The sequence below is a fragment of the Pezoporus occidentalis genome, unplaced genomic scaffold, assembly GCF_034315485.1.
Source record: "Pezoporus occidentalis ecotype Australia unplaced genomic scaffold, CSIRO_AGI_Poc_V1 ctg68, whole genome shotgun sequence".
NCBI classification, from domain to species: Eukaryota; Metazoa; Chordata; class Aves; order Psittaciformes; family Psittacidae; genus Pezoporus; species Pezoporus occidentalis.
In genome coordinates, this window is record NW_026916030.1 from 3657788 (window position 1) to 3676497 (window position 18710).

At 48.3% G+C, this 18710-nt stretch overlaps 1 long non-coding RNA gene across 2 annotated transcripts; it reads left to right on the forward strand.

Annotated features, from left to right (window-relative positions):
* The first annotated feature begins 9 nt into the window (after positions 1 to 9).
* On the forward strand, positions 10 to 18288 carry LOC134175325 (uncharacterized). Of its 2 annotated transcripts, none has more exons than XR_009968974.1 (3): positions 10 to 96; positions 14803 to 14956; positions 17388 to 18288. It is a non-coding gene; the product is annotated as an uncharacterized LOC134175325 (long non-coding RNA). The 2 variants fall into 2 exon arrangements; XR_009968973.1 differs by lacking the exons at positions 14803 to 14956; positions 17388 to 18288 and adding exons at positions 6790 to 7059; positions 12329 to 13093.
* Positions 18289 to 18710: the final 422 nt, after the last annotated feature.

Below are 18710 nucleotides of genomic sequence, written 5' to 3' on the forward strand. Positions count from 1 at the left end.
TAACTCTCACCTTTGGGTGGGATGCTGGGTGTGGGATTGGAGTTGTTGGGCTCCTTGCTTTGGGTTCCTGCTCAGTGTCTGTAGCACTAGGAAAAGGTAAGTTGGAAATCAGCTTCTTAAATGTTGTCTGTTGTTTTGGGAAGCCCTTTTTCCAGTTATGAAACTTTCTGGATGTGGAGGGACTGCTTTGAACCAGGTATAGGATGCTTTCTGGTGACTGGAGGCTTAAATACTAAGCAATACTTAATCTTGTTTCTGTCTGGTAGTTCTCTAGCATGGGTTTCACCTTACTCTGCTGCGGTGTACCCCGAAAGATTACAAGTCTTCTCTTAGCTATGGCCTTGAGGAGGGTGCAGGTAACCCAACCAGTAGGGATGTCTGGTGTGCTAGACCAAGGGAAGTGTGGGCTGAGCCTGCAGCTCTGCTCTTGTTGATGAGCAGTTGAGCCATGCCCTGGGATGTGGGCAGCCCTGCATGAGGCTTATTCTGGTTTCTTACAAAGGAAAATGAGTCTCTGTCCTCCTGTCCCAGTTGGCTGAAATAGCACTGTCTTGTAGCTCTTCCTCTGCCTCTTGTAGCTCTTCCTCTGCCTCTTGTAGCTCTTCCTCTGCCTCTTGTAGCTCTTCCTCTGCCTCTTGTAGCTCTTCCTCTGCCTCTTGTAGCTCTTCCTCTGCCTCTTGTAGCTCTTCCTCTGCCTCTTGTAGCTCTTCCTCTGCCTCTTGTAGCTCTTCCTCTGCCTCTTGTAGCTCTTCCTCTGCCTGGTTTTGACACGCAGGTAATTCTCTAGGGAAAGAAGGCTATTCCCATGGGAAGACATTGTGGGAGCCCCATTGCTAAGCAAGAGGCTCTGAGAACCCCAGTACCCACCCTGCAGGGACTCCAAGGACCACTGCAGGCAGGTGCTCTTCCCCTTTGTGCAGGATGTGTTCCAGATTTTCCTCAGAACTTTCCTGTGTGCACTGTGTGACTGATTCCCCCACCCCAAATAAGCGGGTGCCTCTGGTCCTCCTTGCACAGATCTTCCTTTGTTTGAAGTAATTTAATTTTAAATGGAGTAAAAAGAGCAGCTTATTTTTAATAATAGATAATTACTGCTCAAAGACAAAAATGCGTCACTCTCCTTAATTATTTTTGCAGAAAGCTTCTTCCCCAATATGTGTTTTTCAAACAGTAAGATACTATGAGGCTGTTTTTCCCCTTTTCCTGGCTGTAGATGCATAGTGAATCCTAATTAAAACCTTTAAGTCTTATTCCATTTACAAGGAGGAGTGTATCATTTTTCTTTTAGCTTTCTTTAATACAGGGTCTCAATGCCCATTGCAAAAAAACTCCAATGCATCTTTGAAGTTAGCAGCTAATTATATTTCTCCAAGTTATATATCGGGAGTTCTAGATGGGGGAAAGGCAATTACTTCCTTTTTTTTCTCATTTAGCATAACAATCTCTAAAGCTTTATTGGAGCTCTGGTGAGTCATGCTATAGATCAGAGCCCAGGATGGAAAAGAGGAGGAATTTGGGGGGGACAGGCAGGATGCTTACTCAGCTTTTCTGGGCTCCTTCCCTTGTTAGTATGCTGTCCCCACCAGGACACTCTCTAATTGTTTGTTGAATGACCGTGGTGCTTTTTGCCTCAATAACTTTGCTTGGTAGGTCATTCAGCACATTCATTACGGGGCACCTGCTAGCACTGCTGGAGCGAAGGGTCTGTCAGCACTTTACAGGAGTTTATAACTTGGCTGTAAAGGTTTGTGCGGAGCCGAAAATCGTTGCATGATTTCTCGCAGGCAGAAACTGGCTGGTTCAGCCCATTTGTTACCGTGTCACTTTGCTCAGGTGCTGTCACAGCGCTGCAAGGAGCAAAGCTCCTCTGTGGTGTGGGGAGCAGTGTCCTGGTGTCAGCACCCCCGGCAGTCAGCATGGGGATTGCTCTGTGGTCTGCAAGGAGGAAGACCCCTATGTTGGCTGCAGCTCTTGGGCTGCTGGTGTGGATGCAGTGGGACCCGGTCCTGATGAGCTGCTGGCTATGCAAATCTTAGCTAGCTGAAGTTATGGACTTCAGCTATATCTTTTAAAGGATCTATCATGCTCGGAGTGTCCTGCCTCTTCCCCTTTCACTGAAATGAACTTCAAAATGCTTCCCAAAAAGGGTCTGAAATTTGTGCATCAGCCCAGAAATACATGCATTCGGCCAAGCTGTGGTACCCTAGGGTCACTGTGTGATAAGGGGTTTTGTAGGTTTTCTCATTTGTGATAATGTGAATGAAAAAAGCCCTCAGAGAATAAGTTCCGTAGCACGTGCTGGAACAGGGGCTGAGATTGAAGCCAGTTCCTCCTGCTTTACAGCTCAGGATGAGTAGCTAAAGAGCTGGGTACCTTTACATTAACCTGCACCATGTTTGCTCTCTCTGGCAGCTGATTTATTCCCTCTGCTTCTGTGTGTGTTTTGGGTTTGGGGCTGTCCCAAACCACTGACTGTTCTTCCAGAGTTGCCTGTGACACTGAGTGCAGAGCACTAACACCAGGGAAGAGTTCCAGAAGTGTTCTTTTGGAAACAAAGGGATGGAAAAGGACTCAAATGGAAGGAGCCCAAAATGGGTCCAGGCAGCTCTGCTGGCATCAAGATCTCTTTACAGTTTAGTTTCCTGTAAACTCTCCCCCTCTTGGCAAACTCAAGGAGCGCCTGAGGCTTGAGGGCCAAGATGCCTACTTCTCACTGGGGGCACAGGGTCCCCAGCTCCCTGGTGCACCCCAGTAGCTGCATGGCTGCTCTGGCTGGACCCATGCTGCCAGGGCTGGGATCTCTCTACCCTTGGCTGCTTTGCTGCTGGGTCGAAAGCACTTCCCAAGCCCCTGTCTCCTGCACACTGCTTTGTGCTTCGCCCAGGCTGCTGCTGTGCAGCGATGGGTAAATGTCACCCCTCTGACGCCCTGTGCTGTGCTGAGCACTTTGCTGTGGTGACCAAACCCTGCTCTAGTAAATGAGATTGGGGCATCCCCTTCCCAGCCCTGTGGCGATGGAGTGAGCTGCTGTGGCCGCTGGGTCAGAGCTGTTGGTGCGGTGCGAGGCCGCAGCGCGGAGATGCTTTGCTGCTGGGGAGCTGGTGAGAAATTCAATTCTCCACTTGGCTGGTCGGGGTGACTCGGCTTTGCTCTGCCGCCCTGTTCCTTCATTATATTTTTGGCCGATAACTGACTGCGAGCTTGTCTTGTCTGTTTAATACCAGCGCAGCGACTCCGGGAGAGGCACAGGCTTGTCAGCCGTGCTGAGAGCGCACTGTATTACTCTCCCCACTTCATTTACTTTGTGGACAGGAGGGGAAAAGCCTCAAGGCGCTGCTGAGCCTGGCAGCCAGGATGCAGGGTTTCCCCTGCAGGCTGGGCTCAGTGCAGCCCTGCATGAGAGGAGATGGGGATGTGGGAGACCTGTGCAGGGGAGGCCTGAGCATGGGGCAAGCTGAGAACAGTGATTATTAAGATTAATCTTCCCCTTGCGCCTCTTGGAGAGTGCCAAGGAGCTCTCCTTGCAGCCAGGTTTGTGATGGACTTGGCTGTTCTTGCTCTCTGGGCTCCCCGGCACAGCAGCATCTGCAGATGTGGGATGTGGGTGCAGGGGCTGGTTCTCCACCCCATGGTGGGTGTTAGGTCCAGCTCCCAAAGGGGCTGCACAAGGATGCCAGAGTGATCTGTCATCAGCACCACTGTGTCAGAGGTTGCTCTGAACCCTGAACAACTGAGCTGGGTGTTTGAACCACTGCAGTTGGGTCCTTGGAGCAAGGTTTAGCCAAACATTGTGAAGTTCCCTTTAATTAAGGAACCAAGGAATTTAAAGACTGGGTTTTCTCCATCCTGTGATGAATTAACTTCCTCCTTGTTCAGGAGGACAGGCAAGTGCTCCAGATCAATGATCTTACTGATGCCTGGCCTCCCCTCCTTTGGAAGGAGGAAGGAACAAAGTGCATCAGTCCCTCCCCCTGCCGCTGTCTTTGGGGCAGCAGGTGAAGTGCCTGTGGGTAATGATGATGAATGGGATGGTTAATGCAGGAACTTGGACCTAGAGCTGGAATTTTAGACCCTGTTCACAGAAAAATCCTGGTCCTGCTGTGTTGTTTGGTGGCACTTAGAGTGCAGCAGAAAGCACTGGGGTGCTCCAGGTGAACCCCCTGATTCAGGCCTGTGTTCAAGGGGTCCAAAGGCTCCTGTTCCATATGTGGCTTGGATCAGAGCTGCTACCAGGAGGATGTGGCTGTGCTGAGGAGTGCCAGTGTCCTGTGATAGCCACCAGCAGAGGTGTGGAGCATCCATGGGTGGGATGCCCCAGAGTAGACACCCCTGGATGGTGGCTTTTGTGTCTCTTGGTGCTGTGTGTGCGGGATTCCCTGGCATGGGAGTGTGATTACCAGGAGAACCAGGAGACTGGCAGTACGGCTGCCTTTGTGTGCTGCTGTTCAGAGCAGCTCTGGCTCCGTGGGGATGGCTTGTGTTATTCCTGCTGGCCACGGGAGGGTCTCTAATTGTGTTTTGCACTAGCATGCATCATCAAGAGCGGTATTAGCTAAACTGCACCCAGCAAAGCACCGCTTTGGAGCAGTGTGTGATAATGACTGAGTCTGGAAAACACTGATTTAAGCACAGGGGAGCTGGTGTGGCTGTGTGCTGTGTGCCAATGGGCAGGCAGCACTGGGCTGGGGTTGCTCTTCTGCTGCCAGCCCCAAGTGTGGTGAGCCCTGTGTCCTGCTCCTCATCACAATCCGGATCCTCTGGGCACCACAAGCTGTTCATAAATGTGGTTGTGCTTCAACGCAGGGTATTGGGCAAAGCCAGTTCTTGGTTTCCAGCTGGGTGCTCGCTTTTGGGTGTAAAACCTTTCCTAAAGGAACGGTATCTGCTCTAACCCACCTTAACTCGCACATGTGCCATCACACATTCTCATCTGCAGCCCATTGCTAAGGCAAGATGCTGACGAAATAAGCCCCTTTTTAATTTTTGAGCATCTAAAACTAGATCTACACATTTCTCAGAAATCACTGGCTGCATGTAACATCTGCAGCTCTGCCCACACAATGCTGGTCCTTATCTGGAGTTTTTGCTTTCTTAAACTCCTTTAAATGTATTTTTATACAGCAGTGTTGACCTTTTCCGCCAGCCCCTGTGGAGCGAGGTTGTATCTTGTGTAAAAGTCATATCAAATGGGCCACAAAAAATCACTCTTGCCTGATTAAAATGAATAGTCTAGACGATGTGTGCATTTTCCTTCTGTGTCATTAGCTTTGTGTGAGAGCTTGCAGCAATCAGGGCTTTTATGGGAGAAATACAGCTACAGGTACTGTGAGCTGCCTTAACGGATACTAATTACAATCCTTGTAAGGATTGATTTGCAAAGAAAATTCCTATTGCCTCAAGGACAAACGTTTGTGCAAATCATATTATTGTGTATGGAGAAATTGGTAACACTTTATGAAATGGTTCATTTATAAATACTTTACTATTTATTAAATTAAATGGTGGTATAACAACCCTTTTGCTGTGTTAAAATACACCAAGTGTTCTGTTTCTGTGCTATAAAGCAGGCTGTTTAGATCTCAGTTGTTGTTACTTGTTAAGACTACTGTTGGCGCATTTTGTAACGTGCTTATGAGACACCTGAGGCACCCATGCCATGCTGAAGGATATTGGAGAGGTATCTCGTTTCAGCACCTCCTTTCTTCATCGGGACCTGGAATTCTAGAATAAGATGATTTTGAAGTTGCCTGTTTTCTGGAGCACAGATTTTGGCTCTGGCAAGTAACATAAGCCTTGTCTGTGGCTGTGTTTGGCTGCTTAACTGAAGGCAGTACATGCCCAGGCCCCATAGGGAGTGAGGTTGAATGCTTGGGGACCAGGTTCAGCTGCTTTTGAAATGCTCAGAGTGAGAATTCCCCAGCCAGGAGTGTGCATGCTTGTGGGAAGTGTGTTCGGATTTGTCTTGGTGAGCTGCAGCACGGTGATGTGTGTGCTGAAGTGATCCCTGTGGTCCCTTGGCTCATCCAGCACAGCTCAGATAACAAATGGTGGATGCCCAGCCCTCACTGGTGGGACCAGCAGGTCTCTAACCCGCATGGCAGGAGCAAGGTGAAGGAAGAGGAGCCTATTTCTGGCTTGGTATTTCCTTCATCCCTGGATTTGACCCTCTCTAGAGAGGAGCTGGGACAGGCCTGCAGTGGGGAAGCATCTTGTATTGTCTGCTAACCATTGGGCTGGTTTGGGTGTTCTTGCTGTGTACAAGCCAAGCATACTCAAAGGTATGGGGATTTTCAGTGTGCTCCTGACTCAGGTCTTCAAGACCTGGTGGGTTAAGAGCTGCTTTCCCATTTTCCTGTGGGAACACTGTTTGTATTCCCATGGTGACTGGCTCTGTATTGACACTCCCTACTGTCCACCTGACCATGCTTCCAACGTGTAAATCACAACGTTCCATTCTCATTGTGGATTCTACCTGGGGAAACTAGAAGAGGAAGAAGCGGCACCTTGTGTACAAGGTGTGTGAGGTGGCTGTGCTCGCTCTGTGATATTCCCTGCAGCCCAGGTGGTCACATCTATCAGTAATCAAATACGTTAGCCCTGCGTATTAATGGTGCTGTGCCAGTGCTCCCAGGCTGACCAGTTCCATTCCTACGTTGAGAAGCTGACCTTGCCTTCTAAAGTTCATGCCTGCTCTGGAAACCAAGTGGACAAGACATCCTTACCGAGCTAGAAATCCCTTTTGAGTGTACCCTCTTTAATTTATGTTCCCTCTCACTTCACTGCCTGCAGCAAAACCCATTAATGGTGCAGTTTGTGACACAACTGAAGGCTTCTCTAATGGGCAGCTCTCCCGCAATCCCACTGTGCTCTGGCTTCAGAGGAATTTGCTTGGCGTTGTGGTGCTCAGCTTCTCCCCCTCCATTTCCCAAGCTCCAGAGACTAATCCTTCCTTCGGCTGGTTTTGCTGCTGCTATGGCAATATTTTCTCCCCCATAGTGGTAATCATGCAATGGTCTCTGAGAACAGCGGGAGAAGCGGTGCCTGTTAGATGCATAAAAGGTAAGATGAACTACATGTCATAAAACTTTTTAAAGTTCCTTTTTTGTGTTTGTGCGGGGGTTATTTTATATGGCTTTTGATATGAAGCTAAAATTGCACATCAAAAAGGATAATGCATCTTTAAGCTGTTACAATGACTTCTAAATTTTTCATTTAATGTCAGTGAGGAAAAAGCCCCCTCAGTTGGCTGAGTTACGTTGGTGAGATGGCTGTTTCATTCCATAAAGTGTCTGCAGTGGATTTGAACAGTAGGAAATCCAAGGGTGATAAATAGCTATTTCTAAGTAAATTTCATGCAATTGCCCTTTGGTTAAAGTCTTTCCTCTCAGCACTTTCCTGTGCACATAGCCCAACTAATAATATTCAGGAGCAAGTGCTTTCCAGTGTGACAACTGATTGCACTTTGAAGCAGTAAATGGCTGATTTCATAATTGGTATAATTTTTCACAAGTACCTGAATGTCATATACAGAAAGAATAAGCAACCTGGACTTAATACGGGAGCTTTTTCAATTCTCCTAAAAATCAATAATGTATTAAACCCCTCTAACTGATTAAAATAATGTGAACCCTGAGTAGGTTTTGTAAGGAAGGCAGGTTTCTTCAAGGGTGGCAGATTTATGGCAAAAGGGTTAATACATGGGGAGAATGGGGATATGTTACAGATGGAGACCGTTTTCCTAATTAAACTTTTATCAAGATTTTCCTGGTCTGAATTGTTTCACTTAGTGCGATGGAAAAGAGCGTTTCCTTCAGTGCTCAGCGCGGCACTGGTGTGCGATGCTGAGAGCACTGTCCTGGCAGGAAAGATTTGGATGATAAATACCGCATCCATTGGAAAAAATCCAATGGGTATCCATTGGAAATGCATTTTCCAGTCCAAAAATCACATGCAGGCTCCAGAGGATCCCTCTGCCCTGTGACACAGGGTGGTTCGCCAGTGGGTCTCTCTATGGACCCTTGCTCTATACAAACCAGCCTCAGAAGAAGACTGCTGCAGGATTTATCCCCACGTGTGGGGCTGACATTTGTACAGGGGCCTCTTTGCATGGAAAAGTTCAATTAGTGTCACAGTGACATGGATGTTGTTAACAGGGTTACAAAAAGTCTCTCTGCAGGGGGATGAGCAGAAGGTTACTATTTTCACCTCCAGGTTTTTAAGGTTTCTTGGTTCTTTAAGGCTATTGAGGAAAAATGTTTGAAAACCTCTTTACAAAGGTAAAGCAAAGATGCAGTTTGATGGATGTGCAGGTGGGGAGGAAGGTGCAGAGGGAAGGTGAGGGCTGCAGGTGCGCAGCACCCAGGTTGGTTTGTTACAGGTACAGCAGCACCCACTGACCATTGCTGGCAGTGGCATGTAGGGTCTGTATTTGAAGGGTCAGAGCAGTGGGCTGCACATAAGGGGTGGGAAGATGAATTAAAGAGATCACTTGTATTAAAGCCTGGGCAAGCTGCTAAAGCTGATGGTACTGTGTCAGTCCCCAGTGGCACAGGCATCCTGACAAGGAGGCACTGCATTCCTCTCACTGGGGAGACATGTTCCAGGTTGCCACTGTACTGGGCAGCCAGGTGGGAGTGTGTATCACTGCCAGACCTGACACAGCACCCCTGGCCCTCCCCAGGAAGGGCACTTTCCTTCCCAGGGTGGCCACATACAGGTGGATTGAGGAATCTCTTTAAACTTCACTTCTCAAGATCAAGATCAGACATCTTAAGCTCTGTATTACTCACTTTGTCTATTGTTTCAGACTCATTTCCTATTTTCCAGCTGAGGGACTCTGCCAGAAGCACTCTTTGCCAGAGATTAAAACAATTTAGGAAGCAGACACCCAATTCCTTTCTTTGGATAGTAGGAAAATTGGATATTTGTGAGAAGCAAGCAAATTTTATTATCAACAGATAGTTTGCTATTTAACTATCCTTAAGAATTCCTCAATATTTATGGACTTTTACTTGCTGTCCTGAGCCATGATGCACACTTTACAGAGGTCCTCTGGTTGCTGCTGTGTTCAGTCCTGTGTTTGCTGCCTGGAACCTCTGTGGGACCAAGGGCACCATGGGGAGTGGTATGGAATGGGAATAAAGATGCCAGGAAAGGGATGCAAGAGGAAGAGTCTGAGGTTCTGCCATGCATGGGCACAGTGCTCCACATTATGGGGGACCAGCCCTGGTGAGCTCTGCGTGGATGCTAATGGGGGTAAGTGTTTGTGCTGGGACTCAGCCTCTGTTGGTGCTGATGTGGTACCCTGCCTGCTCAGAGATGGGGATGCTTTGGGTCACATAGTTGCATGTGCTGATGCCATGTTCATTTTGCAGCTAGCATTGCCATTACCAAATACCAAGTATTAAAACGTGAGCAGGACTGGGAAGAAAGAGGAGGAAAGAACTCAAATACCACAGGTCAGAGAGTGGCTGTGAAGCTTTTGTAGTAGCTCTGTTCTGTTTAAGTCTGGTTTCATCCCACCAGGAAAACTACTTTGCTTTGAGTCTGCTGGTGGCATTGCACTGCTACACTGCGGTATGTGCTGCGTGTGTATCCTCCGGTGTTTGCAATGAGGCCAAGGGACATGTGAAATAGCATTTATGTCATTAGCTGTGGCTCTCATTGATTTGTATCAAAATAGCTGTTTTAAATGTAATTACCACTAATTTGTGAAAGTGTGCCATTAGATATGTAAATCCATTGGCTAATGGATGCACGTGGCAGCTTACAGTGCATGGGATGATGAGGGATAAAGGAATTGGAAGCATTTCTCACCTTGCTAAGCAGGTTCCCAGGGAATGGGGTTTGGTACCCAGGTGCATTTCCTTCATACAGGGTGTAGGCCACACAGGACCTGGAGTTTTCTTCCCAAGCAAAGGTGCACACCTTGCATTTGTGTGCATTAATGATGGTGTGGGAAATTCTGCAGGCCAGGAAGACAAAGGGGGGATGGCTTTTAAAATTATACAAGGATCAAAAAAAAATCATGGAATCATTCATCAGGATTGCTGTAGTTCTTGACCACCTAGTCAACGATTTATTTAATCTTAATATATTCCACAAAGAGTCCCCATATTTCCATAAATATGTCATATCTACCTAATACATAGTAATGAACCTGCTCCAAGGGTAAATAAATAAGATCTAAGCTCAGCAAGCCAATGTTTATCAAAGGCAGATATACAGATATTGAGTCCTTTAAAGTACCATTCTTCACAGCAATCACAGCCAAGTTAGGCAATTTATAACATGTCAAGTCAATTAGAAATCCCAGTGGGCTCAATGTGAGCCCAGGCATGGAGGGGGATGGTTCTGAAGAGGTGGGTATGGCCATGTGTGTGGAGGGTACGGGTATGAGCATGCCGGTGCAGCACGGATGTGATGCAGCACCTCAAACCCTGTGGGACAGCACTTCTGCAAACACTGCAGAGCTGTCGGGGATCTTCTCTGAAATATTGTTCTGTACAGAAACAGGTTGGAAAAAAGCTTTAAGATTGAGTCCAACCATTAACCCCGTACTGCCAAGTCTACCACTAAACCATGTTCCTAAGTGTCACATCTACACATCTTTTAAATGCCTCCAGGGATGGTGATTCCATCACTCCCCTGGGCATCCTGTTCCAGTGCCTTTCTCAGAAGAAATTATTCCTAATGTCCAATCTAAACCTCCCATGGCACAACATGAGGCCATTTCCTCTTTTGTTATTTGGGAGAAGAGACCAATCCCACCTTCCAGGTAATGTAATGTATGAGAAGGTCTCCCCTAAGAGGAGAGATTGAACACCCCCAGTTCCCTCAGCAGCTCCTCACGGGACTTGTGCTTCAGAGCCTTCACCAGCTTCATTGCCTTTGGGCACATGAAGTTTTGTTTCTATGACTGTTTCCATGTAGGTGTTTCATAGGGGGAACTTTTAGATTTCATATACAGGAGGATTTGCTAATTTTGTGTTGAGAATTGTTTATTACGAAAAACTGAAATACTTTCAAACAGGTAATTTTACTTGGACTCAATTTTTCTTACTCCATTATTTCATGGAATTATATGTAACAATTCATAGCATGATGTACTACACTAGTCTAAATGTTTTTATACAAATACATTGAGAATGTGGCTGCAAGGGGAAAGAACTGACTTTTTTTATAGTTTGTGCCTTTTTAATCTTATTTTCTAGAGCAAAGTATTTCCTGTCTGTGTTGTAATTAGTTTGACAAAGTCAATAATAATAGAATATTCTGATTATGTCAATATGACATGTAATATTATGCACTTCTACTACTATTATGCATATTATGACATGACTTGACATGATATGACAGGTCACATTATGCGCTACTACTGATGTCATAAAATAATGGGAAATAATGAAAACAAATTTTGAAATGAAAAATTTTGAAATGAATTAATGACTTTCCCAGAGAGAAATTCCCAAGCAAATCCTCTTCATTTCCATTTTTCAAAGTTTGTTTCGTTTTCACCCGGAAGGCAAATGGCTTCTGAAGAGCTAGTGCTTCCCGTGAGGATGGAGCCCTGGGTTTCCATCAGGTTGTGAACACACAGCTCACTCCTCAGCATCCCTTGTGATCTCTGCCTCCGTGAGCCTGGCATGTGGTGGCATGTCTGCTTCTGCACGTGCACTGCGTTTGTGTGCGATGCTTTGGGCTCCCGTGAGCAGGGGTTGTGTGATGGGTGCTGGCACATCTGTGCTGTGGGATGGCAACCACAGTGGGTCATTCAGAGCAGGAAAATGTCAGTCCTGCTGGCCCCAATGGAGCAGATGTGAAAGATCAAATATTCACCGAGTATCAAAAATACAAGGAAAGAAAATATGGGTTTTGCTTTATAAATCAAAGCATCTGGTCCTTGCAGTCACAGGGGTTGGGGCGTTAAATGGGAAGTGAGTGCATGGTCCCATCTCTGGGGTGCAGTGGTCTCCTATTAGGGGGCATCTGCCTGGTGCTTGTCGGCTCTGCTGCTGCCTGCTCCAGGCATTCATGGAGGAGGTGGGTTACTCCACGTTTCCCCCACATAAAGTATTTTATTCCTTATTTCGGGCTTTGCTGCCTGCTTGTGGCTTTGCTGGCCCACAATAGGCAGCTTTTGTGTTGGATTTGAAAACTTCTCAGAGGAGGATGTAGAAAATGATGGAGAACAGGGATGCACCCTGGCAAAAGAGGTGATGCGGGTGATGATGGCGCTGGCTGACACAAGACTGGCACATGTTTTAGTTGCGAGCTTCTCATGGGAGCTATACAGCCTGCTGAGCCTAATTTATATTCATTTTTACAGGGATACAGTTTGGAAGACATAACAGGCTGCTGGAGATCTGAATGCTTATAAGCCTGACTCTGTCCTGTGCATGTGCCTGATGTAGCAGCAAAGGTGCGGATTCCCTGGGTGAATCACTGGGGAAACGTGGCACTTGTTGGCAGGTAGGGGTTCCAGTATCCTGGAGACAAGAGCAGGGATCAGACATGGGCACTGGGGACCGTAGGCTGTGCTCACTGCTCTCCCGCCTGTGAACCAGTCAGATAACACAACGGCTGGGATCCAGATTCATTTTTAATGACATACTTTTTGCAACAATCCTACAGCAGCCCCAAATGGTGGCAGATAAGAGGACTGCCAGGTGGAAGAGCTCCTCCTGCCTCGGCTGCTTCATGAACCCCTCTGTAAGGGGAGCCCCCTAACCATGGCTGTGAGGTGCAATAGTGATAGGGGCAGTGGGGAGGGATGCTGTGGGATGGGGTGAGGGCTGGTGGCGGCTGCAGAGGAGCAGTGTCAGTACTGGTGAGCAACATAAAGCTGAGGAAGGGAGAGGGTGGGTGCTGTGAGGACCCCACAAAAGCCAGAGGACAGGGCAGCCCCATGCCTCTCACCCTCTGTCTGCTGTGGTCCTGCACTCAGGCTGGCACCCAGGGGTCCGGGCAGAGACTAAGAGGGTACTTTGGACGCCCTGCCTTCAAGCAGGGGGCATCTCTGCCCTGGGTTAGTTTGCCTCCCCCCAGTGCCACACAGGACCCTATCCTGGTGACCTGGAGGATGCTTGGATCCCAGGAGGGTTGTTCCTCACCTGGCTGCAGCCGTGTCGGATACCTGCAGAGCCTGTCCTCCCCATCCTGGGGGCTCTGCCCTTAGCACATGGGATGGACAATGCTGCTGACAACTCTTCCCAAGCACGAGGGACCCTGGTGATATAAGAAAGGTCATTCAGGGACCCTCAGCAGTGTCATCCTCAAATGGAAATGTCATTTTTTATTATTCAGTGCTGATAGAGAGCTCAGAATAAAGGCAGCTGATGGCTGGGAGAGCTTCAGCCTTGGGTGATGCCACCTTTGCTGCCTGTTCCTCCTGCCTCCCTGCCTGCACCATACCCTGCTCTGGGCATGGAAATGCAGTCTCAGAGTGGAAGTTATCTCACGTTGCAGACTTGTGCTGGAGCGTTGCTTCCATCTCCATGAAAGCAAATGAAAGGGGTGTGATCCAAATTGCATTTCCTCTCGCAGCCTGGAGTATGTCGGCACATTAAAGCCGGTAATATTCCGCTGCTGCTCTTTTGCATGATTTTTTAATTAAAAAACTATGGAGTAAACAAACATTCTGCTCCGGAGTAGCCCTGCAGAGACCCATCGGTGAGCACATTTCCATCCCTGCACTTCTTCAACAAAGTTTATATCTTAACCCCACCAAGCAAAACCATCCTCGCTTTACCCACCCAAACAGTTAGTATTGGGTAAAAGTTTGAAGTGAAAGGCAGCTGGCAACCTTCTCCAGCCCGTGAAATGATATTAACGTTTTATTATTCTAAGGTGAGCTTTTTGAAAGGGAATTTTAAATGTTACCCTGCTGTTCCCGAGCACAAAAACCTTTAATTTTATGCAAATGAACAGCGAGGAGCTGAGTGCTTAATGTAAACGAACACTTTCTTTGTAGGAGAGGTTGGAAGAGGGAGGAAGGGGGGGGAAAAAAATAATTCCCAGGGATTCTTTAATTGCTGTCTGAAATTATGTAAATCCCAGCGCTAGGCAGAACGCAATTATCCCGTGCCCCTCTCTGCCAGCGCTGCTAATGTCTAACAAAATATCGGTGGGTGACATTTAGTTGAGGTAATGCAAATGAGAATTAATTCTTTTTCCAAGACAAAGGGCAGCTAAAAGATCACCTCGTTCCTACACGGCAAAGGGGGGGGCAGAGCCAGAGGGTTCTGCTGCAGAGGTGGCACCCGAAAGTTGGGCTTGTGGCAATAGGGACAGTGGGGCTCAGGCCACAGCTTGAAAGAGCTGCTGTGTCTGTCGAAGGAATTGAACCCTTCCTTTGGGGGGGGATGTTGTTTGTTTGTTTTCCCTTTTAATTCATGGTCATTCTGACACAGGGGGCATGGTGGGAACTGTGATCGAAACCCCCTAATGGCTCTGCCTGCTGTTGGGTAAAGGCGGCCTGTGATTTATCGCCTACTTGTGCTGATAACTAGCAATAATTCTATTAAATATTCAGAGTGAGGCTTTTGCAACACAATTATCAAAGGGGATTTGTTAGTGCAGAAATGCTTCCCGAGCACAAAAAGGTGCTGCAGGGAAGGGGCTGCTTTGTAAAGGGGTTTCCCTTGCTGCTGCTTCAGCCGAGTTGGGGTCGCCTCCACATGTGGAAGGTGTGGGGATGGTTCCTATTTTTGTAGTGTAAATCAAAGAAATAATACCAAAATTTTCCTTATTTTCTCTTTGTTTTCCTTCCCGTTTCTCACTTGTGCCTTTTGCATTTCACAGCTCCCTTTGCTTCCAAGGCCACATCTGAGTCCTTGTGACTCTGCTCACCTTTCAATGGGGAAAAGGAACCACCAGTGCGAGCTGGCACGCGGCAGGGGCAGACCTGTGTGAAGAGTGATGAACTATATGGATGCTCAGAAGGCTCCGGATCAGGGTAAGAAGTGCTCATGGAATTATCCTTTGAAATGTACACTCTCTGCAGGGAGGCCCCGGGGATCATCCTTGCTGCAGGAGATGGGCTGAGCTGCACCATCTGCTTGGGATTTAGGGCAGGCAGAGCTGTGAAAATATGAATTAAAAATACAGAGTAGCAGGAAGTAGCTTCCTCTTGCCCTGTCCCTTTGCAATTACACCAAGTAAAGCTGGATGGCTGGTGCCACCTGCGTGCTGCATTGTTCCCTGTGATGGGGTAAGCAAGGACCCCCGGACCCCTAGACCTGCACTAGAGGCTCTGCTGCCCATCACCAGTGTGGATGCCCTGACAAGGCTCAGACATCCCCATTTTCTGTACTTGGCTCTTCCTGCATCAGCTCCTCAAGGTCTTGCTAAGGCAGAAGAGGGGCTGATGCTCATGAGGAGCCCCTGGATCCGCTGGTTTCCTTGTGCAAGCATTGCCAGCAGCCTGTGACTCACTCCATGGTGCTGTTGATGAGTGTAGGAGCTCTGGTGCCGAAAGAAGAATGGATGTATCATCTGTTTCTCATCGCATTCTCTTCTTTTGAACTGTTGGAGCTAGTGCATTGAGAAATGTGTTCCCCTGATGCCCACACCATGACCACTGGCCTGCCAGATCCTCCCCAAGCCATGCTCGGCACTCAGAGGGGCTGCACACCATTCCACTCCTTTTGTGCTGATACCAACCAACAGGACTAAGGTGAGGTAGGGCAACTGCAGGCAGAAGCTCACCCCTTGACTGCAGGGCAAGCTGCACAGACACAGGCTGTCCTCGTCCTCCTAAAATTTATAATCTTTATAATCTAAGATTTAGACTCTTCAAAGCTTTATGCCTGTCTTTAACCTGTAGCACATGCATAGTCTCAGTGGGATTTCTCATCTGCTAAGAGTTAAGCATGTACATAAATCTTTGCAGGCTGGGGGCCTCAGGCATTCCCACGCACACATGCACACACATTCCTGTGCACACGCGTAATGGAACAAGCGCCGCGCGCGGGGCTGTCTGTGTCGGTGCATGGGGGCATGCCGAGCCCTCGATGCTCATGCCAGCCTCCCAAGCGTTTGGATGCCACGGGGGTGTTGAACGTCTGACATCACCTTCAGCAGATTCCCTCTCTGTGTCTCTGGGAAGCAGGGGGAGGATGTCAGCGGGCAGTGATTGTGCCGGAGGTGGGCACGAGCAGGGAGCAGTCATGCACAGTGCAGGCAGCATTTGGGTCAGAGTGGGAACAGAAGATAGCTCAGGAAAGCACTGGCATGCCAGGTACTTGGCATGCAAAGGAAAGCATGTTGAAGGCTGGATGTGCAGCAAGTCTTCCCCTCGTCTCCTTGCCCCTGGACTGCCCCCTCACAGACGTGGCGCAACTGGTCTAGTGCAGCTCAAGCGCTGTTGTGAACATTTGCTACCAGGTTCCATCGCATCGGTTTCCTTTTCCTCAGTGCAAGCTGGTCCAATGTGATCCAGAATTACATCAATGTAAGAAACCAGGCATGGACTGGTAGAACTGATAAAGCAGCTTGCCAGTCACAGTGCCTCCTTCAGCAAATGGTGTTTGTGGGGTGTTTTTTGTATTTAGCAGTACAGTATTTGCAGGGGTCTGGTCTGTGAGACTTCACTGCTTTAATTTCCATGCAGTGGTTTTTGCCATCAAACAACAAAAGGACTACGCTTCACATTTAGAAACATCCTTGTGAAACCCTTCCTCTTTTTGCCCTCCTGTAATGTTGCTTTAAGTCAGACGATACAACCTTACGCGAAGCTCTTTCCACTTCATATTTGCTATTTGGAAGTGAATGGATGAAGCCACTTTAATCTGGGGGTACAAACTCCAGGCAAAGTCATCAGGTGAGAAGCAGTCTTTTGTACATGTCTTGTGTTCTGCAGCGTTCACTTTATTAAGGAGAAAACTGCATTCTATTCCCTAACCCATCATCTGCCTGCTGCAGGAAGGGACGGCGTTAAGCAGCAGGCACGGTGAAGCTGGCGATGTGCTGTGGAGCCGCGCTTGCCCCGCGCCGTGTGGCTGCCTGCGCCCGCAGTGGCTCGGGTCAAGTGCTATTTGTCAGAGGCAGCCGTGGCCGCGGCCCCAGGCAAAGTGCTGATCACAGCACAGCACCCTCTGAACTGACCCGGGCTTTTAGCCTTTTCTGAGAAATATTTACGGAAAGGTCAGCAAATGCTTTGTGACAAGATGCTAGCGCATCCCTAACCCGCTCCCTGCCTCACCCCACGCGCCAGGCGCGCAGCAAACCAGGACCTCAGGTCCCTCGTGCTGACGTTTCTTCCTTTACATCATACAAACGCTGCTACGAGCCCCTGCACAGGCAGGGACCTGTTTCTGTCCATAACACCATCTGTTTCCAGAGGATGCTTTTGCATCAGCCAAATTATTTTCCTTGTGCCCCCACAGCTTTGGGCTTGTCCTGCGTGAAGAAAAGCCCATCTTGCCATGCTCTGCTTGTCCTGGGCGCAGCCTCTGCTGCCCCAGTCCCCATCCCTGCTACACCACCACCTCTGAGAGTCAAGAGTTGGGAGCTGTGGTTGAAAAGGAAGGAACAGGACCTGTTACTGCAAACTGCTGGCTAGGAGGAGGATGCTGCAGCGGGGTTACAAGCAGGATGGCTTCGTGCACTGCACCGTGGCAGCACCAGCTGCCTTTTCCTGATGGCACCAGGTACCCGGGGCTCCAGAGCCAACTGCATTTGCCCATCCTATTGCCAGTGATTAATTCCATCAAAGATGCTTTTTCTGTGCTCACTACAACTGTGTCCTGTCAGCCTCAGGTACTGGGCACTTGCTGACCTGTCTGCTGGCTCTGTCTTTGCCTTCCCATCCCAGAGTCAGCAGGGTGAGCTGCTCGTCCTGGCAGCATCCCATTGCTGCCCATTGTGAGGCAGACAGACAGAGCAGCAGCAGGAACCAATTGCTCTAAACAGATTTACCAGCTAGAAAGTTCCTTGCAAGAAAAATAGAGCAGTGAGGGGCACATGGTCCCGAGGAAGAAACAGGCTTAACTCCCCTGAGCCCTCCCTGCCCTGACATGGCCCGGGTTTCTAAGCAGATCAGAGTAAAAACCTCCTGTAGCTGGGTAATTCCGCCTCTTTCCGATAAGCCGGTAACCCCATTAATAGAGAGTCTGGCATGGAGGGAGCTGTGCTGGGAAAGCGCTGCACCTCACCCTACACAGCAGATTAAAAAGGACTTAATCACAGAGCAGCCACAAAGTGCACTACGTGGCATTATTCCTCTGAAATAAAATTTTATACACAGCCTATCTGAGAGCGGCACAAAATAAATACTTTTAAAATCTATGCTTACTGCAGGGTTGGGTTTTTTTTAATTTTATATTGGTGGCTGAGTTCTGCTCTTGCTCCAAAGGATTAGAGGGATAATTCCATTACAATTTAGTAACAAGATTAAAAGAGCCAGTTATCCATTTATGGGGGTCTATGGAAACGAGCAGTGGCTTCTGGAGGTCTCGGGCTCTGGGTAGGTGTATCACTCACATCACAGACACATCCAAATCAGGTTAAGGCATAGGCAGGACGTCCCCAAGGTGAAAAGGTCTCTGGGGCCACCTATCCTGGCTTTACCATGAGAAGTATTGGGGATTCATAGGGCAAAAGGGTGCAGATGGGGCAACAGACCAGAGGAGAAAGGAAGGAGGAGCAGTAAGGAGCGCTCTAGAAATAGAACTGTTCAAGCAGCTTCCTCAGCGCCGAAGCACCGGTGC